We start from the raw sequence: 27,409 nt of genomic DNA, 5'->3' as shown, positions 1-27,409 counted from the left end.
TCTCTGTCGGCTTCCTCCTGGATTTGAATTTGAAAGTGTCCCTCATTAGCACATCTCTTTTTAATAGTCATATTTTCTTTGTAGTCAAGTTGCAAAGCAAAATGGCTGCCAGGGGTTAGGATAATCACTGTCTAGCCTTTCCTGGAATTTTCCCCAGATACCCTAGAAGGTTATTTTTCCACTTTTTACACCTGGTGTGCTGTTTGATAGTGTGACACCTGGTGACTGGAATCTTCTAGCTCTCCACCTGCTCACAAAATATGGTATTTCTTTAATCTAAAAATATTCTACTCTTCTTTTAAGATGTAGAAGAGAAAAAAAAAACAAATTAAAAAGTTTAAATAGTCAAATTAAGCAAGAAACATTCAAGATTAACTTGGGCTCCATCTGACGGCTGCTTTTGTTCACCCCCAGATCTAGAGAGGAAATGGAAGCGACAGCCCCTGCTTTTGCACATGCTTATCTTGACCAAGTTGACACTCCCTTGCTTTGGTGTTTTTTCTGTTTTTCTGTTATTTCTTTGGATTTCTTCAGAATTTAAAAACCACAAAGGGATACAAATATCGCTCCTTTAACTGAAGAGAAAAAAAGTCTTGCATAAGGGGCTGATCAGACTAAATAACCTAGTAGAAATCTCCCACTCTGACTCATTGGGGAGCAGAGTGCCTACACGTCCTCTTGAATGGTAGCCCTCGGCTGGACAGTCCAGGGCTGGGCTAGCTACCTAATAACATAAAGGTACAGACGTAAATAAAATTGGTCCTGAGGATTTTGTTTCATGGGATTTCCTCCTTCTATTTTGGGTATCTAGTGTTCAGGACTTTAGTATCCTTTCCAAATGAAAATATATTCTTCTGTGTTAATTATCGTGATTTGATCTTAAAGAGACCTCTTCAATAATGCACTTGTTTAATGCTTTTAGAAGCTTTTCATAGAAGTTCATAAAAGGAAGCCACAGTGTCTGTCTTCAAGGGGTGTAAACATTACTGCAGGTGATGTTGGTAAATTTGTCTGGGCAAAGATCATGTCCTTTGCTTGCGAGGCTGGTAAGTTACCTGGTGAGAGGGGTGTTCCCACCAAATGCCAGTGAGAAGGATATCTGTTTAAGATGACCACGGTAGCCTTGGTCAACAGACCTCCCAAGGCAAGAGGTTCAGGCATGGTGATAAATAGAACTGTTGCAGCAGCATGTGTTCTGTAAAAGTCAAAAAAGAACAAATAAACCAGCCTAAGAGATTGCCAAACAGTGATGGTGGGTAGTGTGTATGGACTCTCTTTTCCCCACTGGATGCTAGCTCGTGCCCTCTCCCCTGCCTTGTCCCAGGTCCCCCACCCCATGTGAGTCTCAGTCCCTTAGGAACAATGTCCGCTAATGTCATTACGTTCAGTGTCTTGATGGTGTCATCTGTAAAATACATCAGTAAGACTAGTCCCCTTTTCCTACCCCATAGAGCTTTTTTTTTTAATTTGAAGTATAGTTGATTTACAATGTTGTGTTAATTTCTGCTGTACAGCAAATTGATTCAGTTATACATACATATACATTCTTTTTTAAAAATATTCTTTTCTATTATGGTTTATCACAGAATATATTTCCCTGTGCTATACAGTAGAACCTTATTGTTATCCATTCTATATGTAATAGTTTGCCTCCGTTAACCCCAAACTCCCACTCCATCCCTCCCCCATGGCAACCACAAGTCTGTTCTCTATGTCTGCGAATCTGTTTCTGTTTCATAGGTAAGTTCATTTGTGTCATATTTTAGATTCCACATATAAGTGATATCATATGGTATTTGTCTTTCTCTTTCTGGCTTACTTCGCTTAGTGTGATAATCTCTAGTTCCATCCATATTGCTGCAAATGGCATTATTTCATTCTTTTTTTATGGCTGAGTAGCATTCCATTGCATATGTGTACCACATCTTCTTTATCCATTCATCTGTGGATGGACATTTAGGTTGTTTCCATGTCTTGGCTATTGTGAATAGTGCTGCTATGAACATAGGGGTGCAGGTATCTTTTTGAATTATAGTTTTTTCTGGATATATGCCCAGGAGTGGTATTGCTGGGTCATATGGTAGTCCTATTTTTAGTTTTCATAAGGAACCGCCATACTGTTCTCCATAGTGGCTGCACCAACTTACATTCCCACCAACAGTGCAGGAGGATTCCCTTTTCTCCACACCCTCCCACGGAGCTTTTTCTGAGCATCAAATAAGATACTGGTTGTAAAAAAAAAAGATACTGGTTGTGAAAATACTTTGTTAATTAAAAATTGCTACTGAAATAATATTTGTTATTATTTTATTATGTAAGTCTAAGTCTGTTAGAATAGAATAGAATGAAATAGAATCAAAATATATAAGGCACTTACCTGCCACTTTGGTAGAAGGCATACAGGGCAGGGACATTATCAGTCTTGTTTGTGCTAGTCTAGCACCTAGCATCGTGCCCAGCACGTAGTAGGCACTAGATAAATATTTGCTGAAGGAAAACAAGTGTTTCAAAGAATGAGTGACAATGTTGCTTGGGGCCATTTGCATAGGTAACCCCATAAATAAGAGGGGGGAGGAGAAACCATAGGAGCTAAAACTAATCATCCAATCAAACAAAAGCCTCATATTATCAGAGCGTGCTTTAGCTTCAGACTTTAATTTTGGAGTTATAAATAAACATTTTTTTTTTTGCTCTTAAGTCCACTTGTTTTCTATTTTTCTATGGGTCAGGTCCTACAAATTCCAGTCTTTAAGTAAACCAGTCAAATCAAAAGATCAGATAACATGATAAGTTGTGGATTGTTGAATGGGAAATGTCAGGCTACAGGAATTTATAGGCTAAACTAGTTTGGAATGTGTGGAATGGCATTAAAACCCATTAGTCAGTCAGCTAATAAATACATACAGAGGGCCTACTGTGTGCCTGGACGGTGCTGGGGACTGCGGCTGCCACAGTCCATAGGGCTTTTCCTCTGTCCTAACTGGATGGTGGCTCATTTCCTTCCTTAACCCTCTAGGGCACAGTAGTCAAATGGGCAGTGCACTCTGAATTAAACCTCTCTTCTGACCATTTCAGCATCATCTACGGAGAACATTTGGTTCATTTTACAATGGATACCAATGACAATTCATTTTACAGCTGCAGTGCTGCAGCACATTGTGACTTAAAGCCAGGTGAACCTTTTAAGTGTGGGTTTACTCTAAGTATATGTTTTAGAAGCATCGTCAGTCTCAGGTTTGAAGCTAACAATGCAGAACATTAAATAAATATATTTCCAAGATAAGGTATGTTCTGGTGGTATGAGCTTCACAAAAACTAGTTTTTATGGAGAAGGGGAGGACACATGTTTTGCAAGTGAAAAACACAGAGGACATGTAACCCACTTCACGCCAGGTGGTAGAGGATGGGAGAGAAATTCCCATTCCTCCCTAGCAAGAAATGGCCCCAGGAGACAGGTTTCAGTTAAAGGACAAAGTGAAGGAGACGCTCGAAGAAGAGGTTGGCAACGTAGAATATTTTGCTGCTGACCAAGCAGCCTCCCCACCAGGCTGTAATGGAAGGGTTTGGAGCCATGAAGGGGTGTGAGAGATTGGGTCAGACTAGGGGGTGTGCAGAGACATATAGGGAGCAGAGTCTGGATTATATGGGATGACCTGGGATTACAAATCGTTATGTAGGGGCGTGATGGGGTTCACCTTATGATCTCAAATGCAGGTTAGGGTGGTAAGGCTGAGAGTGTGTGGCAGGGGACTCCTTGCTAGGAATATGTGACCAGACTACCAAGGGTCTTCAAGTTCAGTCCAGAAAGGAATGATAACTGTGGCAAGCCAGAAGTGAAGAGATCATTAAAAAGTTTAAAATAGAGAGGTATTATGGCTTCACTTAAATCAACTTTTTTTTTTTTTACCCTGTCGGTGTCTGTTCAGTTTGGCCACCTGCTGGGCCTACCTTGACTAGAGGTATTCTTTTTATGACAATACTCCTTTTCACTCTCCTTAGTGTACATGCATACAAATTTGTTTTATAAAATTGGATATGCAGAAAAAGTAACAAAAGAAAATTAAGATCCCTGATAATCTTATTACTCCAAAATAACCACAGTTATGAGTTTAAGTCTATTTTCTTCAGACTAGAATGCACTACCGCACACATCTAATTTCATTTTACTAGACTGAAATTAGACTGTGTGAAATTTTACCTTTTTAAAACTTAACATTATACTAAGTTTTGTGGCATGACTACACATCCTTTGAAACTGTATAATATTCTGCCATGAGGTGTCACGTAATTTATGGTTAGACTTTTGATAAAAAGCCTGAAGTAGAGTCTTGTACCTGAATCTTTGTTTGTATCTCTGAGGATTTCCCCAGGATAAATCCTTAAAAGTAGAATTATTGAATCAAAGGGTACAAATACTTCTATGTTTCTTGACTGTGATTATAAACATTCTTAATATAGGCTTATTTCTCTTCTATTACAGTAGAGTCACTGTGACAAGCAGCAACCAGTAACCATTTTCAGGTACAATAAATGGCATATTATGATGAATTTCTCATCTAAAACATACTAGAAAATTTAAAAAGTAACTTCTGATAAGGGAAAGTCCTGGCACCAAAGTCAAGAGACCTGGGTGTTACTTCCCACTGAGGCACCAACCAGCTATTTTCCTTAGGCCTGACACTACTTTTGCAAACTCTCGAAAAATTCCCTCATCGTCTCTAAAATCAGTGTGTTGAATTAGTAACCCTCAAGGCTCCTTCTGGCTGTCAAATTCTATGATCTTATTCTGTGGAAAAAATTGTTTTAAGAGAAATATAATAATAATGTGTTTCTGGCACATAGTACAAACTCAATACATATTTGTTGAGTGAGGGGAAAAATTAAAGTTACAAAATATGGTATATAAAGTAGAGTAAAATCTTTAAAATTTTTAATTAAACAAATTTAATTTCACTCAAAGAATAAATTACTGCCTGTCTCCTCTGGGTAATAATCCATGTTAAATTTTATGGAAGACAAGAAATACAAACAAAAGCTTTGTAGAACTTTTACATGAAGAATCATTTATAAATTTTGATGGGAGAATTTAAAAATAAATAGGAATTACTATAGCACTTACTCTTAAGGTGATTGTAATCTCATAGAGATAGTTTGTGGACCCAGGTGACATAGCTCAAATAAAATGGTTAAGAAAAATTTAAAGGTGTAAATGATACAGCTAAGAAATTGTGTAAGAAAGTGTTATGCTTATCCCAAGTGCAATTCTTAAATTTCTTGAAGGCAAATATCAGAAGAAATAATATTCTATTTTTAGGAAAACTACCCACAGTTTTGTTAAGGTAAGAGAGTTCAGGGGACCACTAAGACAAATACAAAACATACCTGAATTTGGCAGTGTTACTAAGACCAAAGACATGCCTTCAAATTTACCACTCTAGTAAGGTGGCAAAACTCACCTTAACTTCTTGGAAATGGTTTCTGAAAAAGCCATGCAAAAGCAGATATGCGTTTGGATAGTTTGCCTAATCGCTATCTTCATATTTTGGCAAGGCTCTGAAGATCTCTTTGTTCACATTTAGTGAGAACCACATGATATTCAGCAAATTAATCTCCTGGATCTTGTTATTTGGGCTCTTGTCGCTTAATATTATTAAGTTTTAATTTGCTCGGTCACCTTGTACTCTCCGCCACTGGTTAGCATATCCTCATTTTCCCAAAGAACACTGGCGTAAAAAAAACACTTACTTAAGACAGCCTTAATGCCCATGACTTAGAAGGTTCATTCAAAAGCCAAAAGAGCAGAACTAATATACAAAGCTTGGTGTATCTGGTTGCCTGGGCAAGTCGACTTGCCTTGCATATGTGAAGATATTAAATTCCTAACCAGTTAATTAAAAGAGCTTCTTCATGTGTCAGTGTAAGACCTGGTCCATAAACGGGGCATTAGGAGTTGACTCTTGTTTCAGGAAACAGCATCCTCTCCAAGTTTCTCACACTTTTAAAATTTTGTTTGTTTTTTAGCAGTGCCTACTAGTCACTTGTGCATTTCTTGTCAGAAGACTAAAAATTATATTAGAAAATAAAGTTGACTTAGTTCTATAAAGATGTTTTGGGGAGAGATGATTGGTTAGTTTTAATTAATTCAGATTATGCAGTTTTCCCTTTACTCTGATTTTAAGACTGAAAATGTACCAGTTCAGTTTCAAACAAGGCGATGACAATATTTTACAGAAAGACTGTGGAGGAGTAACTAAGAGACCAGGTGCTGTTGTTCAACAGACATAGATATAAGTCCCAGCTCCATTACTTCCCAGCTAATTGACCTTGATCTTGGGTAAATTATTTAATTCCTCCTACCCTCAATGTGCCAACCATAAAATGAGGATGATAACTGCACTTTCTTCATAAGGTTGTTTCCAGGATTAACTACTATAATTCATATAACATGTTCATTAGAGTGTCTGGATCATGATAAAGCCTCCAACAGCTATTACTGTTACATTTGGCCCTGAGACAGAGGGATACCTGAGAATTTTTGAAGTGCTTTTGTGAATATTATTGCATTTTATCCTCAAGTGAGAAAAGAAAGGTGGAGTCACTAACAATGAGCCACTGACAAAAGACAACACTGCAAATAACATCTGCCTTCTGTGCCAAAATTTTTCCACTCTACCTTAATGGATAGTCTTAAAAAAGCCTATATGGAAACTGAACAGTCTGAAATTTAAATTTATTTTATGTGTAACAAGGTTATGATTCCAGGAGAATAGATCCAATTCCAGTTCAAGATCTTAGAATAGTGAAATCTGAGTCCTGACAAAATACTTGATTCCAGACTCTAGAACAGAGTCGACTAAAACAGTTATGACTCAGGGTTCAAATTCTCATCTACATGTTTCTGTTTCTGGATTCTTTGACCTATTCAATTGGTCTCTTGGTCTATCCTGCTACCAAAACCTACACTATCCTAATTGCTACAACTTTCTTAGGGATCTTGATGTCTGGTAGGGTGAGGATACTATCTTGTTTTTCAAAATTGCTTGGCCATTTGATCTCTCATGTGAATTTTAGAATCAGCTTTTTGTCAGGTTTGAATTGAAATTATGTCAAATTTATAGATTAATTTGAGGAGATGATATTTTTATGATGTTGAATCTTCTCATCCATGAACATAGTATATCTCTTCTTTTATATCAGTCACTTTTTGGGTCTTTGAACAAAGTTTTATGATTTTTTTCTTCATTAAAGTCTTGCATATTTTCACTTATATTTGTTCCTAGGTATCATATAGGTTTCAATGCTATCTTCAAAGGTATCTTGAAAAAATTATATATTCTGATTGTTGATATATGGAAACACAAATTTTTTGAACATTGATTTTTATATCCATAACTTTCTGCATCCTTATTAGTTCTAATAGTTTATATCACCTCTTAGACTATTGTGTCTGAATTATAACATTTTTCTTACTTTTCAGTTAGTATATTTTTTTCCCTTGCACTTTGTACTGGCTTGGAACACTGATATAATGTTGAATAGAAGTGGTGATGGGACATCTTTGACTTGTTCATAATTTTAAATTGAATGCTTGATCATGAAATATACATTTGCTCTAGGTTTTTGATCCATAACATATCTCAATCTGAATCCATATTATATTTTAAAAGTAGTTTACGATGTTTATGTTATCAGAACATTTATCTACTACACGTTGTACTCTTTCCTTCAAGCTTTTATTTAATCTAAGTCACTTATTCATTTCAGTTGCTTGAAACTTACTCTGTAGTAAGTTCCTCAGGAAAGGCCCTGTATGATGTTTCAATACGTATTCAAATTTTCTTCTTCTACTTTTTTTTTTTTTAATTTTAAGAAAGTTTTCTGTTCTGTTTCTTTGCTTTGGTTTTATTCTTCAGGGACTCCTAGTATCTGTATGTTAGATTATCTTTGCCCATCTTTGTATTTGTCACTTTCTCTTGAAACTTTAAAAAAGCCCGTATTTCCTTTGATTTAAAAAAATTCCTGATGGAGGAACCAAGATAACAGAGTAGAAGGACGTGCTCTCACTCCCTCTTGTGAGGACACCAGAATCACAGCTAGCTGCTGGACAGTCATCAACAGGAAGACACTGGAACTCACCAAAAAAGATACCCCACATCCAAAGACAAAGGAGAAACCACAATGAGATGGTAGGAGGGGAACAATCACAGTAAAATCAAATCCCGTAACTGTTGGGTGGGTGACTCACAGACTGGAGAACACTTATACCACAGAAGTCCACCCACTGGAGTGAAGGTTCTGAGCCCCACATCAGGCTTCCCAACCTGGGGGTCTGGCAACGGGAGGAGGAATTCCTAGAGATTCAGACTTTGAAGGCTAGTGGGATTTGATTGCAGGACTTCGACAGGACTGGGGGAAACAGAGACTCCACTCTTGGAGGGCACACACAAAGTAGTGTGTGCATTGGGACCCAGGGGAAGGAGCAGTGACCCCAGAGGAGACTGAACCAGACCTACCTGCTAGTGTTGGAGGGTCTCCTGCAGATGCATGGCTGTGGCTCACCATGGGGACAAGGACACTGGCAGCAGAAGTTCTGGGAAGTACTCCTTGGCATGAGCCCTCCCAGAGTCTGTCATTAGCACCACCAAAGAGCCCAGGTAGGCTCCAGTGTTGGGTCGCCTCAGGCCAAACAACCAACAGGGAGGGAACCCAGCCCCACCAATCAGCAGTCAAGCAGATTAAAGTTTTACTGATCTCTGCCCACCAGAGCAACAGTTAGCTCTACCTACCACCAGTCCCTCCCATCAGGAAACTTACACAAGCCTCTTAGATAGCCTCATCCACCAGAGGGCAGACAGCAGAAGCAAGAAGAACTACAATCCTGCAGCCTGTGGAACAAAAACCACATTTACAGAAAGACAAGATGAAAAGGCAGAGGGCTAAGTACCAGATGAAGGAACAAGATAAAACCCCAGAAAAACAACTAAATGACGTGAAGATAGGCAACCTTCCAGAAAAAGAATTCAGAATAATGATAGTGAAGATGATCCAGGACCTCGGAAAAAGAATGGAGGCAAAGATCGAGAAGATGCAAGAAATGTTTAACAAAGACCTAGAAGAATTAAAGAACAAACAAACAGAGATGAACAATACAATAACTGAAATGAAAACTACACTAGAAGGAATCAATAGCAGAATAACTGAGGCAGAAGAACGGATAAGTGACCTGGAAGACAGAATGGTGGAATTCACTGCTGCGGAACAGAATAAAGAAAAAAGACTGAAAAGAAATGAAGACAGCCTAAGAGACCTCTGGGACAACATTAAACGCAACAACATTCGCATTATAAGGGTCCCAGAAGGAGAAGAGAGAGAGAAAGAACCCGAGAAAATATTTGAAGAGATTATAGTCGAAAACTTCCCTAACATGGGAAAGGAAATAGCCACCCAAGTCCAGGAAGCACAGTGAGTCCCATACAGGATAAACCAAAGGAGAAACACGCCGAGACACATAGTAATCAAATTGGCAAAAATTAAAGACAAAGAAAAATTATTGAAAGCAGCAAGGGAAAAACAACAAATAACATACAAGGGAACTCCCATAAGGTTAACAGCTGATTTCTCAGCAGAAACTCTACAAGCCAGAAGGGAGTGACATGATATACTTAAAGTGATGAAAGGGAAGAACCTACAACCAAGATTACTCTACCCAGCAAGCATCTCATTCAGATTCGATGGAGAAATCAAAAGCTTTACAGACAAGCAAAAGCTAAGAGAATTCAACACCACCAAACCAGCTCTACAACAAATGCTAAAGGAACTTCTCTAAGTGGGAAACACAAGAGAAGAAAAGGACCTACAAAAACAAACCCAAAACAATTAAGAAAATGGTCATAGGAACATACATCTCAATAATTACCTTAAATGTGAATGGATTAAATGCTCCAACCAAAAGACACAGGCTTGCTGAATGGATAGAAAAACAAGACCCATATATATGCTGTCTACAAGAGACGCACTGTAAACCTAGGGATACATACAGACTGAAAGTGAGGGGATGGAAAAAGGTATTCCATGCAAATGGAAATCAGAAGAGAGCTGGAGTAGCAATACTCATATCAGATAAAAGAGAATGTTACAAGAGACAAGGAAGGGCACTACATAATGATCAAGGGATCAATCCAAGAAGATACAACAATTATAAATATATATGCAGTCAATATAGGAGCACCTCAATACATAGGGCAACTGCTAACAGCTATAAAAGAGGAAATTGACAGTAACACAATCATAGTGGGGGACTTTAACACCTCACTTACACCAATGGACAGATCATCCAAAATGAAAATAAATAAGGAAACAGAAACTTTAAATAACACAATAGATCAGATAGGTTTAATTGATATTTATAGGACATTCCATCCAAAAACAGCAGATTACGCTTTCTTCTCAAGTGCGCACAGAACATTCTCCAGGATAGATCACATCTTGGGTCACAGATCAAGCCTCAATAAATTTAAGAAAATTGAAATCATATCAAGCATCTTTTCTGACCACAATGCTATGAGATTAGAAATCAATTACAGGGAAAAAAACGTAAAAAACACAAACACATGGAGGCTAAACAGTACGTTACTAAATAACCAAGAGATCACTCAAGAAATCAAAGAGGAAATCAAAAAATACCTAGAGACAAATGGCAACGAAAACACGACGATCCAAAACCTATGGGATGCAGCAAAAGCAGTTCTAAGAGGGAAGTTTATAGCTATACAGGCCTACCTCAAGAAACAAGAAAAATCTCAAGTAAACAATCTAACCTTACACCTAAAGGAACTAGAGAAAGAAGAACAAACAAAACCCAAAGTTAGCAGAAGGAAAGAAATCATAAAGATCAGAGCAGAAATAAATGAAAGAGAAACGAAGAAAAAAGTAGCAAAGATCAATAAAACTAAAAGCTGGTTCTTTGAGAAGATAAACAAAATTGATAAACCATTAGCCAGACTCATCAAGAAAAAGAGGGAGAGGACTCAAATCAATAAAATTAGAATGAAAAAGGAGAAGTTACAACAGACACCACAGAAATACAAAGCATCCTAAGAGACTACTACAAGCAACTCTATGCCAATAAAACGGACAACCTGGAAGAAATAGACAAATTCTTAGAAAGGTATAACCTTCCAAGAGTGAACCAGGAAGAAATAGAAAATATGAACAGACCAGTCAGAAGTAATGAAATTGAAACTGTGATTAAAAATCTGCCAACAAACAAAAGTCCAGGACCAGATGGCTTCACAGGTGAATTCTGTCAAACATGTAGAGAAGAGCTAACACCCATCCTTCTCAAACTCTTCCAAAAAATTGCAGAGGAAGGAACACTCCCAAACTCATTCTATGAGGCCACCATCACCCTGATACCAAAACCAGACAAAGATACTACAAAAAAAGAAAATTACAGACCAATACCACTGATGAATATAGATGCAAAAATCCTCAACAAAATACTAGCAAACAGAATCCAACAGCACATTAAAAAGATCATACTCCTTGATCAAGTGGGATTTATCATAGGAATGCAAGGATTCTTCAATATACGCAAATCAATCAATGTGATACACCATATTGACAAACTGAAGAATAAAAACCATATGATCATCTCAATAGATGCAGAAAAAGCTTTTGACAAAATTCAACACCCAGTTATGATAAAAACTCTTCCGAAAGTGGGCATAGAGGGAACCTACCTCAACATAATAAAGGTCATATACGACAAACCCACAGCAAACATCATTCTCAATGGTGAGAAACTGACAGCATTTCCTCTAAGATCAGGAACAAGACAAGGATGTCCACTCTCACCACTATTATTCAACATAGTTTTGGAAGTCCTAGCCACCTCAATCAGAGAAGAAAAAGAAATAAAAGGAATTCAAATTGGAAAAGAAGAAGTAAAACTGTCACTGTTTGCAGATGACATGATACTATACATAGAGAATCCTAAAAATGCCACTAGAAAACTACTAGAGCTATTCAATGAATTTGGTAAAGTTGCAGGATACAAAATTAATGCACAGAAATCTCTTGCATTCCTATACACTAATGATGAAAAATCTGAAAGAGAAATTAAGGAAACACTCCCATTTACCATTGCAACAAAAAGAATAAAATACCCAGGAATAAACCTACCTAGGGAGAAAAAAGACCTGTATGCAGAAAACTAAAAGACACTGATGAAAGAAATTAAAGATGATACCAACAGATGGAGAGATATGCCATGTTCTTGGATTGGAACAATCAATATTGTGAAATGACTATACTACAGAAAGCAATCTACAGATTCAATGCAATCCCTATCAAATTACCAATGGCATTTTTTATGGAACTAGAACAAAAAATCCTCAAATTTGTATGGAGACACAAAAGACCCTGAATAGCCAAAGCAGTCTTGAGGGAAAAAAATGGAGCTGGAGGAATCAGACTCCCTGACTTCAGACTATACTACAAAGCTACAGTAATCAAGACCATATGGTACTGGCACAAAAAACAGAAACATAGATCAATGGAACAGGATAGTAAGCCCATAGATAAACCCACGCACCTATGGTCAACTAATCTATGACAAAGGAGGCAAGTATATATAATGGAGAAAAAGACAGTCTGTTCAGTAAGTGGTGCTGGGAAAACTGGACAGCTACCTGTAAAAGAATGAAATTAGAACACTTCCTAACACCATACACAAAAATAAACTCAAAATGGATTTGAGACCTAAATGTAAGACCAGACACTATAAAACTCTTAGAGGAAAACATACGAAGAACACTCTTTGACATAAATCACAGCAAGATCTTTTTTGATCCACCTCTTAGAGTAATGGAAATAAAAACAAAAATAAACAAATGGGACCTAATGAAACTTAAAAGCTTTTGCACAGCAAAGGAAACCATAAACAGGACGAAAAGACAACCCTCAGAATGGGAGAAAATATTTGCAAACAAATCAATGGACAAAGGATTAATCTCCAAAATATATAAACAGCTCATGCAGCTCAATATTAAAGAAACAAACATCCCAATACAAAAATGGGCAGAAGACCTAAATAGACATTTCTCCACAGAAGACATACAGATGGCCAAGAAGCACATGAAAAGCTGCTCAACATCACTAATTATTAGAGAAATGCAAATCAAAACTACAGTGAGGTATCACCTCACACCAGTTAGAATGGGCATCATCAGAAAATCTACAAACAACAAATGCTGGAGAGGGTGTGGAGAAAAGGGAACCCTCTTGCACTGTTGGTGGGAATGTAAATTGATACAGCCACTATGGAGAACAGTATGGAGGTTCCTTAAAAAACTAAAAATAAAATTACCGTATGATCCAGCAATCCCACTACTGGGCATATACACAGAGAAAACCATAATTCAAAAAGACACATGCACCCCAATGTTCTTTGCAGCACTATTTACAATAGCCAGGTCATGGAAGCAACCTAAATGCCCATCAACAGGCGAATGGATAAAGAAGATGTGATACATATATACAGTGGAATATTACTCGGCCATAAAAAGGAATGAAATTGGGTCATTTGTTGAGACGTGGATGGATCTAGAGACTGTCATACAGAGTGAAGTAAGTCAGAAAGAGAAAAACAAATATCGTATATTAACGCATGTATGTGGAATCTAGAAAAATGGTACAGATGAACTGGTTTGCAGGGCAAAAGTTGAGACACAGATGTAGAGAAGAAACATATGGACACCAAGGGGGGAAAGCCGCGGGGAGGTGGGGATGGTGGTGTGATGAATTGGGCGATTGGGATTGACATGTCTACACTGATGTGTATAAAATTGATGACTAATAAGAGCCTGCTGTATAAAAAAATAAATAAAATAAAATTCAAAAATTCAAAAAAGGACCCAAACGTATACTAAACTTTCTTTGGGTTATTTGTATGGAAATATGTTAATATAAATGTTTCAGACATCACATGAAATTCCTAAAAATCTTATATGTTCTGGTATAATGTTATAAGTCATAATTCTAGTTATTATTTTAAAATGTATATCTCAGAAATAACTAAATTTCCTTGTCAATTTCATTATTATGAACTTTCATCAAATCTTTAACCATGGTCATTTTCAAGTCTTTTGTCATTTACAGACAGTTCTGGGTGTACTCTGATGCTTTCGCAAAAATGTTCCTATAAAAGGGTTTCATCTTCAAGGAATTCATGGAAAAGACTCTGACAAGTACAGGTTTCTGGTAACTGACTATACTGCTGAACTTAATGAATAAGCATTTTCAGAACTTTAATGGAAAACTGATGAATTCATAAAAGTGCTAACAAAAGATCAACATACAAAAAAATTAATTACATGGGACTGAGTGAACTGATGAGGATGATTATAATTTTTGTGACTTTCTGTTTGAATAAAAAAAAAAAATCCCTTTTCCACCTTCTATCCTTTAGCTCGTTAGCTGAGTGTTTTTTCCACACTGTATCCTTCTGTTTTTGTCTTGATTTCTTAAAGGATATTTTATTTCTAATTCTTTTCTGAGTTCTAGGATTTAAGTTCCCAGCTTTAAAAATTTTGATATATGTTATTTTTTTCATATTCTGTGTAACTTTCTTAATGTCTTTTAACTAGTTTTTATTTTTTAATTTTTTAATTTTTTAATTTTTTTTTGACATGAAACATTTTTCTTTTTAATTTGGAAAGGAGTCAATAAGTGATGTGGATTAGTTTTGATTATAAGGCATTAAGCCCTGCAAACTTGATGGGCACTGAAAGACCAGACATGAATTTTGAGGTCTGCATCTGGCTCCACTAGTTCTTTAATATTCAAAATAGGCTACCTGCTACACTCCTCAGCTCATGTCCTCTTCTTTACAGGCAGGATGATAACAGGTATCACTGCAGCATGATGCATGTCTGATGCTAAGTGCAAGCTCCCTTCTTCTAAATTGTGTCCAGTACAGGTATCCTGGTATCCTGTAGGGTGTCATGACTAATTTTTAAATAGTAAGTTGCAGTTTGGTCTGTTTGTGGACATACTTTTCTGGGATGCTTTCATCATCTCTAAAAATATTATCGTGCTCCCTGTTACCTCATTTCTTATTATAACTTCAAATGGGATTTGAACTTGATGCTTCTCTGTTGCTCATTTTTATGTGAAATTAGTTTTCCTGACCTTTTAGATTGAGGCAGGATTTAGTAAAGCTTTTCTAATGTCACAAAGCTCCTTTGTCTGTTATTTTTATGTAATGTTTAAAAATATGCCCACTTGCTTCCCAAGATTTCCTGACTGTCTTCCTTTCTCCACTTGGGTGGAAATCTTCTCTTTTTTAATCTTACTTTTCCCTAATTGATCAATTTTATTCTACTTCTAGTAGTTTCTTCACAGTATGGTTCCTTAATTGGAAGAAAATCCATTTAAGTTTTGAGAGTTCATAAGGATTAAACTGCTTCAACCCTTTCAGTCCTTACTTCGTGCTCCTTGAACTCACTTGGTATTAGAGAGAGAATTCATTCTCAGTTTCATCTGATGTACTCACATTGACCCACTGTGCTCCCCAGTAAATAACTATTGGCTCTTTTGGGGTTCTGTTCACCAGTTGACACAACCCTGTGTACTTCCCTCTACTTTCTCCTGCACAGATGCCAATACCATGTGAGTCTCATGGCTGTTGTTGGTTTGTCCCCATGTGCTTATACTAGGGGAGATACCTTGTTGCCTAGTTTTGTGGTAAATGTTGTCCATGGATCTTTGGTTTTGCTATTTAATTGCTGTGTTTGCTTTAATGTGGGGATTCGCTAAGATTGAAAGCTACAATGTCACTGTCACTGCTATCTTCCTAGAATCTCTAGATTGGACTTTAAAAGCAAAAATGACAACTACAACAACAAATTCAGTAATATGTTTCTTTTATAATAGGTATACCTAAGACATATTTATAAGGATTTTTTTTAACATAAAAGGATAGAAAAAGATATACCATGCAGTTATAAATCAAAATATAACTGATATAATGATATTACTTTAAATTAAATAACCCTTAAGACAAAAAGCATTATTAGCAAAAAAACCAAAAAAACAAAACAGTATCATTACATAGAAAATATTCACCAGGAATATATAATCAGAAACCTGTATTCTTTTAAGAAAATAATTCTCAAAAATACAGAGAGTAAAAACTGAATGAATTACAAGGAGAAATTGACCAATATGTAATTTAAATGGGAATTTGTAACATATTACTCCCATATACAAAGCAATGATGAAACTTGATCTGATGAAAATATTGATATATTTAGAATCATGCATAAAACAATTACGAAATACATTTTTTTCCAAAGATACATGGAAATTTACAAAATCAGAGTCTGTTGAAGGTCACAAATGAAAACTCAGTAATTACCAGAACTGAAATTACACAGACCACATTCTTCAACCACAAAGCAAAATAAGTAGATAAAAAGAGTATCCCTCTCCCCAAATCTGCATGCTTGGAAATTTTAAAAACACCCATAGTGTGTTATGAAACAAGGAAGAAATCTAATGAAAGTTTAAAATATTTAGAACTTGAGAAGGAAAACACTTATTGCAAAACTTAGAGGATGCAGCTAAAACTGTAATCTTAAATGCATATATCCAAAAGAAAGAGAAAATTAGTGAACTAAGTGTTCAACTCAGGAAGTTAAAAAAGAGAACCACAGAGTGATCTCAAGAAGGAAAAAGATAATATTTTGACAATAATGCATATTCACAAAATAGAAAAAAAAAAGTGGGTTTTAAAAAGATAAAATATATTTCTTTGAGGAGAATTATCAAGTGGCCAAAACCTAGCAAGACCATAATTCTTGTAGAGTTCACACAGCTCTACTGCACCTTTTAAAGATTTTATTTTGTACCTACTATACAACAATGTAGAAAAATCCATGGCAGTTCTTTGAGACCTTTTGATGCTTTACTTCCCTCAAGACTGCATTTCTCTTGAACAAAGATTTCCTTACATGAATTGACTTCTTCTGCTATCAGGAAAACAAATATTACATGCATAACACATGACAATTTTTAGAAAGAAAGTGCAGCCAAACACAACATGGGACAATCCAGTTTCTGATTAATAATAAGTTATTCTCTAAATGATTCTTGGTTCTACAAATGCATTCACAAGTTAATTCCCTTAAGTAGCAAGTTCCCCTAGTATTTTTAAGCTATAATTCAATTTTTAAAACTTTTGAGGAATACAACTTGTCTAGAAAATAAACCACTCTTCTATAAACTGTACACCCAGCAGTAATTCAAATGCTGAAATCCTATCCCTGCAGCTTTTCTTCTTAAAGCCATGGACAGATGCACTTGCATGATCCTCCGCCTGAGTGCCCTCTTCAGTTTTGAGCTCTATGGACCTCGCTCTTTTCATCTTAGTCCTGGTTTGGGACACATCTTCCTCTTTTCTGAAGCCGCTCTTAACCTGTGGTATAGTCAGCCAGGGAACAGGGGGAGTAATTGCATCTGCTGAGTACAGTCTAGAAGGTGGTGACTTTCAACCATTTTTCATGGCCGTACATGAGTCTGATGAATGTGGTGTGGAGACTTGGAGGACGCAGTGTGAAGGCAGGAGCATCCTGCAGCGTGTGATGCGACATCAGTGCCAGGCTGTGATGCTTGCTTTGATATTTGCTAACACAGATACACCACTCTTAAGTGTTTAAACATATTGACTCATTTAATCCTCACAATATCACAAGAGTGATTCTCTTATTATCCCATCTTACAACTTGCTCAAGGTCACAAAGCTACTAAGCATCAGAGCCAGGATTGGCACACAAGCAGTCTGTGTTCTCAAACCCACTGGCCAAAAGGTAGAGTCTATTCCGTGCTCCACTAACCAAAGTTGCAGGTACTACAGCCAAGCTGGGTGTTAGAACCTGGTTACCCTTGACTAGAAATCTAAGGTCCATCTTGAGCTCCATTGTCTAGAGCTGAGTCGAACTTCTTTCCAGGGTTTCTCAGGGTCCAACCCCATGACATCTCCCAGTGGGAGGTTGTGTGTCCTCTTATTTATCCATGTATGCCCTCCCCTCTCAGGTCAGCCCAGGAACATGATTATTCTGTCTTTCCAGTGCTGGGGAAAGTCAACTCACTCCTGTGCACCTTGCCATGTTCTGTATCACCAGGGACCAATACTGTGCTGACACCCAGCAGGGCCCAGTAAAGATCTACTGATGAATGAATGAATGAATGAGTTGACAGGGTTCCAGTGTGCTAGGCACTGTGCTTTGGGGAGTGATAAAGATTGTAAAGATTAGTAAGACCCCACCCGTCTCCTTCAAGGGCTCATATTCTAGTGAGGAGCTTTTGAAAGTTCATCATCCTCTCAAAATAGTTCAGGACATGGATTTTGAAATCAGATAGATCTGATTCACCTGACTGACTGTGTGGCCTTTGACAAGTTATTTTACTCCTTTTATTCTCCATTTATTCATCTGTAGAATCGGTATGATACTGTGACCTGCCTCATAGATGTGTTATGAGGATTAAATGAGATAATGCTTGAAAAATTGCTGTGTCCCCAAAGGGAGCTGCCTCTGGTTTTATTCATTGCTGAGGACCTGCAGGGACACCATGGGAACTCTCTTTGGCTGGATGGACCCCTGAAGTCAGCAGGCAGTGCGTCCCACTCAAGCGTCTGGCATGTCCACCATCCCCTGTTGTGTGAACCTGGATGCTTGGGGAATGAAACACCCATAATTAAGAGTAGAAGTTACCTGTGTTGGGTAACTTTGGGGACATTGTCGTCTGCAATTATTCCTATAGGCTGAAGTTTCTCTGCGTCTCTCCTCTAGGAATTCCTTTGGCTGAAAAAGGCAGTGAGCCCATGACCTGTTTCTTTCCAGCGATTGCCAGGACCTTTGCCCCACCTCTTACATTCTGGAAATATTTCTCAGACACCCCTCTCTCCCCAACCTCCAGACACCACTCTTTAGCTTGGGAGCGGGGAAGGTCAGGCGTTGCTGTCGTCAATTGCTGAGACTCCTTCAGTGCGAAGCTCACCTGTGGAATGTACAGGGCCGTCTCCCTGCTCCTGGCTCTGCTTTGACACAGGGAAAAGGTTTGCTAACCCTTCTTTGGCTCCGGAGAGTTCTCCCCGTCCTCAGAGGCTGCAAGCGGTCTAGCCAAAAGAGGGGATGTGGAGTCAAGTGTGTCTGGGGTGGACCATAAGCCTGTGACCTCAGACCCATCTCAGAAGCTCAAGTAAGATAAACTTGTATCTGACTGTATGATCTCAAATTGCCCGTCTTTTTAGCCTCAATTTTCCTACCTCTCTATAAATACTAGTATGACAGCTAGAGAGTCTCTGTTCATTGAACTACAAATAAAATTAACTCAAATATAAAAGTTCCAGATCCTCCCCTGGCTTTCTGAGAATCCCTTAAGATGCTTATTTCTCGTGATCTCATCAGTGAGGTTTCCCTGAATGCCCTTTCTACATTTAAACTTCACCCCCCCCGCCCATTTTCTCCCATTTTCTTGACCATCTCTCTCTGTTTTCCTTGGGTTCCTGCTGATAGCCAAGCTTCTAGGATTCCAACTTCTATTCCCAGTTGTTTATCAAGATATTCCCCTTTTCCTCCCAAGACAATTTTTGTCCTAAAAGGCATTTTGATGGCCACTGTTTTAAAAATGTACATTTAAATTTCATCACAAGAGAAAACTTTTTTCATTGCATTGTGAGGATCGGATAGGCTAATAAAGGTCCAGTGCAGTGCTGTGTACCCAGTAGGGAGCAAATAAACATCAGCAGTGGAAATTATGAAGATTAATTGATATATATAAAAGCACTTTAAAAACTGTAACACACTGTACATGTGAAGGATTCTCATTATCAATGCTAGTACTTTAAGTCCTAGTAGATGTTATACTATTCAGACCATGTTCAAAAGTAGTTGAGACAGTACATGGTCAAGCTCCTATTTCTTTGTTTGAGAAACCTTTCCTTTTTAAAGAAGGTAGAGTAGGAGGTATAACACAAACTAAAGTAAAATCCTTGGGCTCAGCACAAAGACTGCACATATCAGCACAGGAAGAAAATACAGGTTTCACACAAGACGTCATTATGAAACTTTTAGAGGAAAAAAGTGTAGAAGTTAACTTCACTAGTCCCTCCTTCGAATGGCAGCTGCTGATGTGGAAGAGTATGTGATTAAACAACCAGAGCCAGAATTCCAGGACCTAAATGAAAAGGCAGGAGCACCTAAACAAAGTCCCAGTAAGATCACAGCTGAGATCAATACCAGAGTGAGATTTCTGCAGGCAATCAAGGATATACCTAGTACAATTAAAGAACTCTTTGATGCAGTGAGTAATATCTTCAAGAAATACTAATACCAGAACCACATAGCACTTGAATGCCAAAAATAAAGAATTTTTAAAGTATTCCAAAAGTTTCAGACATACTCTGAAAATCTGTTGTGAAATGACAGGGCAATAAATGTATTCATAAGTGCCAAACCGACTAAATCATCAAGCCAACTTGGTATTTCAGACCTTCAAAACTGTGCCCTCGAGGCTGTACACGTTAAGGGATGTGCTTCTCAGTGGCAGTGTTGAACTACCTTTATCTGTAAATTTTAAGGTCTGACTGTATAAATTATGAGTCTCTCCTGAAGGGATCTAACCCAGGATGTTGAATGGTATTATTGCCACTTTGTGTTTTTGTAAAATGTCTCAATCACAGTCTCACACTGAAGATTTTATTTTCTATTATCATTTATTTAAGAATTATAAGCCAAAAAATTTACAGTCTAATGTCTCATATAACATTCCTTAAAAGAATTGTAAATATTGGTATTTGTTTCTGACATTTTAACTTGGAAGCGATATGCTGCCAGATGATGTATTTAACAATATTTGGTGGCAAATATTCAATAAATAGTTTACATCTGTTTTAAAAAAGCAGAGCACTATATGAATAATATGGATTAAGGAATATGTTATAAGCATGGACTACGCAGTGTGGAAAGAGCTGGGACTTGAAGGTCTATAAAGGGGAATTGGAGGCTTGGAGCAGAGACACTAATCAGCCATCATAAAGCACAGGTGCCGATGGACAAATCAAAGCTTGCAGAGAACCCTGGAAGCTCGGTATGCCCAGCTCGGTGAGTTTGAAGCCAGGTGTCTGGTGATGGGCTTAGGTTTGCCTTTGGTCAGCAAACCAAGCTGTCTGAAAGAAAAGAACACAGACTGGTTAAGAGGTGAACAAACTGGAATTTGCTGATACCTGTGTAACTGTGTTTCACCACCTCTAACCACAATGACCTTCAAGAATATAGTGGTTACTGCCTCATTTCTGCCCACAAGTTTCTTTTTGACCAACTCTAACCTAGAACCATATAGAAAAGGTATCCTGAGAAATGTAATTCTGGCTTTGCCAAGTTGATGCAATACAAAACCACCATACTGCATAGTAGACATGTGGTCTTACCTGATGTGAAGTGCTTACCAAAAATACTATTTTAATCCAGTGGAGGTCATGGTAGGGCAGATATCTTTATTTATGTATTCATTCATTTATTCATTTTGTATTTAATGATAATCCGCTGTGTTCCAAGCACTGTTTTTTTGGCTAGGGAATAGAGAAAACTATGACCCATGATATTGAGTAAAGTCCTGTTTCTACAAAAGTGGGTTAATGGGTACATGCAAAGGGTCTTGGAGGGAGAAAGGGAGAAAGGCAGAATGAATTGTGAAGATGACTGCAGGCATTAGGAATAGCATGTGAGAGAGTGTATTAAATTCAAGGAGCCTAAGGTTCACTGAAGTGTATAGCACATAGAGAGCAATAATGGCAGGAGATATTCAGGAAATGAAAACCAATAAGATTTAGTGATCGGGAGGAGAAGAGGAGAGGCAAGATACGAAGCTGCCAGTGTGAAAGATTACGTGGTTGGTGATTTCACTAATGTGACATGGAATACAGAACATGATTTGGGGAGAATATGTTGAATTAGAATCTGTAGATATTGAGGTACTGCAAATCATGGAGGTGGAGGCATCCGGTAAGCAGTTCACAGTGTGGGTCCAGAGACCACCAGTCTGTCCTGTTCTTCTCTTTTCTTAGCATTAATTACATTTGCCATCACTCATTTTAGCGCCTACCTTCCATGCCAGAATGACTACTCTTTGAGGGCTGGAACCACGTCTTGCTTTTTGCTTTGTTGTTACCCTAGCATATCAAGTAGTGAATGGCATGTTGCAGGTGCTTGATAAATATTAGGTTAATGCAACTTGAGAGACCAAGAAAGGGGTGCTTTTGGGAGCACCAAAGAGGGGTCAGAACTTGAGATATGAATCTGAATAGTGCTTGAAGCCGTGAAGTGGATGGACTTATTCAGGGATATATACACAGTGATAAAAGAATCCCCAGGGCAGGCCCTGAAAGGACACTCACACTCGAAGGAATGGCAGAGAAGAAAAAGCTGGTGAAGGATTCTGAGAAGAAGTGATTAGAGGAAAAGATAACCAAGAAAAAGTTTGAGGTAAAAAGGGAGGAAGGCAGGATGAATTGTGAAGATGATTCTGGGCATTAGGAATACATGTGAGCATGGGAGAAAACAGGAAAGACAGCATTTTAAAATATAGCTTGCTGGGACTTCCCTGGCAGAACAGTGGTTAAGACTCTGTGCTCCCAATGCAGGGGGCACGGGTTCGATCCTGGTCGGGGAACTAAGATCCCACATGCTGCGTGGCCTAAAAAATGTAAAATAAATAAATATAGCTTGTTATTGAAGTAGTGTGATTACTGCTATAAATCAACATCTACAGGGATGGTGACCCTCTCACCTAACATCCCTTGAAGACCAGCTTGATTTGCTCTTAGTCTCCCCCTTTTCTCCTTTGGAAAACTCTTCAGCCATATTTCATGAAGAGGAACACTATTTATTATTGGCCTCTCGCTTCCCTGAATTATCAACATGTTGCATTTCTGTGGCCGTGATGATTGGTTTCTTCCGGGATGGGTACAGTCCAAAGCTATACCAATTGGATCGTATCTCAGAACCTTAGGTAGGTGCTCTTGGGAAAAAGGCTTGCCTTTCCTACTGCATGTGAAGGTGAGATGTGTGGAAAAGAGAAGAAAGGAGAGACAGGAAAACCAGGGCCTGGTGACCTTTGAGCCCCTAACTGTGGTGTGTCTAAAGCAAGCCCTGTTTCTTTTCTGTGAGCTGGTAAACCTCTTTGCATCTTTATCTCAAAGACTCTTAAACTGACATTCTAAGAAGTAAAATATGAGTCCTTTATAAAATTAAGCACACATACATTTAGATATATTTGATTTTTGTAAAAGTAGGGAAAATTTTGCATTTACCTCAACCCCAGATTATGACCCTAACTATGCAGGAGCTGATGTTCTATAGGGAATATTGTCACAGCTTGAACAAAAACCTTAGTGGGTGTAACACGACTTTCTTTCTAAATAGCAACCAGCCCCGCTGAGTCAATGTTGACATATGTAACTCTTTCCTGGAAGGCAAGAAAATCTGAAGGTTGACTGGTTTGCTCACTCACCCTGCCTTTTGTTTCCTAACGAACAGGTAATATTAGTCTTTCAGTATGATAACATAACGCCGACCGATTTGCATCACTGGGTATTGTCCGCCCTGTGTGTTTCAGTTTGTTCTCTTATTTAATAGGAGCTGTACTGAAACTGGGCAGTCTCTATTTGTTCAGCAGCCTCTTATGAGTGCCTGCCTTCTCTCCTGGATTGAGTTGGACCAGGGAAAAGATAGACATAGGATAACGTGAATAGGTTTTCTTAGCAAAATGGACATTCCCAAACTTTTCACCACTCCAAGGACTTCCAGTAGGACCTTTGATACCTTTAGAAATCTAGTCACTCCAGCCTGGAATAGAGTTGATGTTTGTCTCTTGCTTCACTTATGTTGAGATTCTGGCCCAGCTGGTCTTAGTCAGCGACCCTCTTTTGCTGTGTCTTTGAATCATGGTACCATATGATTGTCATCCTTATTTATTCTCTGGTATTCCTACTCGTAAACATTGATAAGCACTCTCTAGGCTCTGCTATTTCATCACCTGAAAAATGGGAATATTCATACGTAACTTGCAGGTTTGTTGTGAGGTTGAAATCAGAAAAAAATGATAGAACCTCACTGTCAATCTCCATGAGTATTTACAAGACTGTATCACACTCCCACAAAGGGCTCCCTTAAGCCCATCCCCCCATCAGCCCCCACCCCAACCTGGGCCTCCCTCCAGTCTGTGCTTATTTTGGTTCAGCAAAAGGTATGTTGTGTTTATTTGTAGGTTTTCTTTTTTTTTTTTTTTTAATAAATTTATTTATTTTTGGCTGCGCTGGGTCTTTGTTGCTGCACGCGGGCTTTCTCTAGTTGTTGTGAGCAGGGGCTACTCTTTGTTGCGGTGCACGGGCTTCTCTTGCTGTGGAGCACGGGCTCTAGGCGTGCGGGCCTCAGCAGTTGTGGCTCGTGGGCTCAGTAGTTGTGGCTCGCGGGCTCTAGAGCGCAGGCTCAGTAGTTGTGGCGCACGGGCCCAGCTGCTCTGCGGCATGTGGGGTCTTCCCAGACCAGGGCTCGAACCCGTGTCCCCCGCATTGACAGGCGGATTCCCAACCACTGTGCCACCAGGGAAGCCCCAAGGTTTTCTGATCATTTTTATCCACTGAACTGTGGACTGTTTTGGAGGCTCAATTGTCTTCCACCTCTGTATTCCCCAGGGATGAACCATGTCTAGAACATTAGTAGGGGTTCAGTAAGTGCATGTAAAAATGTTAAAGAGAAAAGGGACTAACATTTTTTTTTAAGTCAGCTATGTACTGAACACTGTTAAAGACACTTTCACACACATAATTACATTTAATTCTTTCAATACATCATTTTCACAGATGGAGATATTAAGAGATAAAGAAGTTAAGTGGTTTGTGTAAGATCCCACAACTAGAGGGTGTCAGACCAGAATCCCATTCCATTTATATTTGCCTCCAAAGAGGTTGCCTCAAAGCAGTTGAAAATTCGCCTCCTTCATGACTTCCTTAATCTTTGAAATTTTCTAGATCACTCTTACATACTTCTGTTTCTCAAAGGGATGAGGAGACCCCTTACATATATCAAAATATGTATATATATATATACATCTGAAACATTTATATATCTTTATATAAACATTTGAAAGACAATTTGATTTTCAACTTAAAAATGCTTTGTTCATATGGAACCCTTAAATGAATAATTGCCTTGCCTTGACTTGAATTATCATTTAGCTATGAAGACTCTGCCAGAAAGAGTTTAAATCTAATTGTTTTGGGTACCTTATTGTTTACTTACTGTAATATCAGGTCATGATGTTTGAACAGTGAGTGTAAAACATCATCTTGTTGATTTGCATAGATGTAAATGAACAGTGGTAGTGTATGCTGAAAATTCATTATATAATGGTTAAACATTTGATAAGAAAAACCAATTCATTGTTTTAAAATGACAGCGAGGTTGTTTTCTTCTCATAAATACTTCTTCTTATAAATTCTGAATTTACATCTCAAAGGAGTTTTAGGTCTTAAACATAGGATAAAATCCTAAGGAAAGGATGTACACCACAGCAATTAAGAGAACAGATTTTGAAGTCAGAAAGACCTGGGTTGAAGTGCTCTCTCACCACAAATTACTTGCAGCATGGCCTTGGGAATATTACTTAAATTTTTTCAAGCCCCAGTCACCTTATCTATAAGATGGGGCTATAATAGTGCATGCCAGATAGAACTGTTGGGAGACTGGAATGATGATAACACATAAAAGGGCTGAACACAGAGCCTGGAGCCCAATGAACACTTAAGAGCGATTAGCTATTTTTCCTCTTAAGAGCGATTAGCTATTTTTCCTCTTAAGAGCGATTAGCTATTTTTCCTCCTTTAAGCTAAGTCTTGTTTAGTTCAGTTATAGCTACATGATCATTTTAACACAAGCTTTACATTTCCAACTGGTATAGTCAAATCCAACTGCTAGAGAGAGATATATACAGGTGGTCAAGAAGCTTGGCCCAGCTGACTAGAGGCAATCAGGGGAGGTCCCATAGAGAAAGTGATGGGTTAGATTAATCTTAAAGTGGGGGAAACTCATGGGAAAGGAGAAAAGGATTGGGGTGGGTGTCAGGAGGACAAACTGGCCTGGGACTATTCATAGGAAGTGGAGGGTCAGAGTTTCACTTCTGCTTTTCTCATTTCAAACTCATAGCATTCAAACATTTTATCCCTGAATGGAATAATGAATAGTTAATTTTTGGAATTGTACAAGAAATATTGATTTCATAAATTATATGCTCGTAACATAAAATTTTCTTTGACATAATGTGAATAGAATATTAGGCAGATTGCCTCACCAGGGCCCAAATTGTTATATGGTGTCTGGAACAAATGAAATGTTTAATTTTTGCTCTACTTTTCAAGCAAGAATGAGTCTGAGAAACTGCAAGTCACCTAGCTGTCTTATGTTGTGTTTCAGTACTTACATTTCTAATATATTTTCTCATTGTCATTTGATTAAATATTAACTCAAAATATCAACATGATGAGACTATTGATAACAGTTTTTTTGTGGGTGTAGAAAATGGTACTTGTTACAGTGGAAAAGAGGCCTTCATTTGACCAGATTAAGAAGTCATGGCTTGAAATTGCTATCAAATATTGATTTTATAATTGGTTCTTTTTTAAAGATCATAATTTTTTTGTTTCTTGCAAAGCATAGTTTTACCAAGATAAAATATTAAAGGAACTGAAATAAATTATTGAAAATAGAGCAAAATATGATAGTCTTACCAAACTTAATTCAGTTTTTACAGAATTAACTATGCATAGTAAAACTTGAGCAAACGTATTGATGAATGAAAAATATAGACTGAGAAATTTCAGACCCAGAGGATTTTTGTGTTTTCTTACACTTGTAATAATGAGCCTCTGGGCTCACACTGAGTAGGGAAGAAGGTTTTTTAAAACGTAGTCTACGTTGTGGTCATTTTAAGCGCTGCATTTTTATTCTTCTCTGCTTCCTCTTCCCCAGATTCAAAGCCTCCATCTGTTGGGCCCAAAAATGGGTTGTTTACTTTGACTGTATGAACAGATAATCCCTTTCTCCCAGGTCTGTGTCTTTAAAAAGATATTAAATCTTTGCACGGTTGAACTACTTTTATGACTTCATTTCCAATATTTGGAATGTTTAGGTTCCAAGGGTTATATCCACACTGTCGGCAAACAATGACATCTTTTAAAAAAATCAGTTTAATTAAGTTTGGTCAAATATGGTACAGAGTCATATGGCATAAAATCATTAGAATATACTCTGATATTCTTCCAAATCCTTTAAATCCTGCCCTCTTAACA

The 27,409-nt window shown here is 37.9% G+C and overlaps 1 long non-coding RNA gene and 1 pseudogene across 2 annotated transcripts in view; one reads left to right on the top strand and one right to left on the bottom strand.

Annotated features, from left to right (window-relative positions):
* LOC309608954 overlaps positions 1–27,409 on the bottom strand; it is a 1,139,914-nt gene that overhangs the window by 145,324 nt on the left and 967,181 nt on the right. The gene's annotated exons all lie outside the window — the stretch shown is intronic.
* On the top strand, positions 3,439–27,004 carry LOC309609649 (programmed cell death protein 10 pseudogene; annotated as a pseudogene). Its single transcript has 2 exons — positions 3,439–3,550; positions 19,914–27,004. The product of its transcript is annotated as a programmed cell death protein 10 pseudogene (transcript).

This window comes from Balaenoptera borealis, assembly GCF_965194805.1.
Source record: "Balaenoptera borealis genome assembly, chromosome: 13".
Lineage (NCBI taxonomy): Eukaryota > Metazoa > Chordata > Mammalia > Artiodactyla > Balaenopteridae > Balaenoptera > Balaenoptera borealis.
Note: the sequence above shows the minus strand (reverse complement) of the source record. Positions and strands in the feature narration are given on the sequence as shown.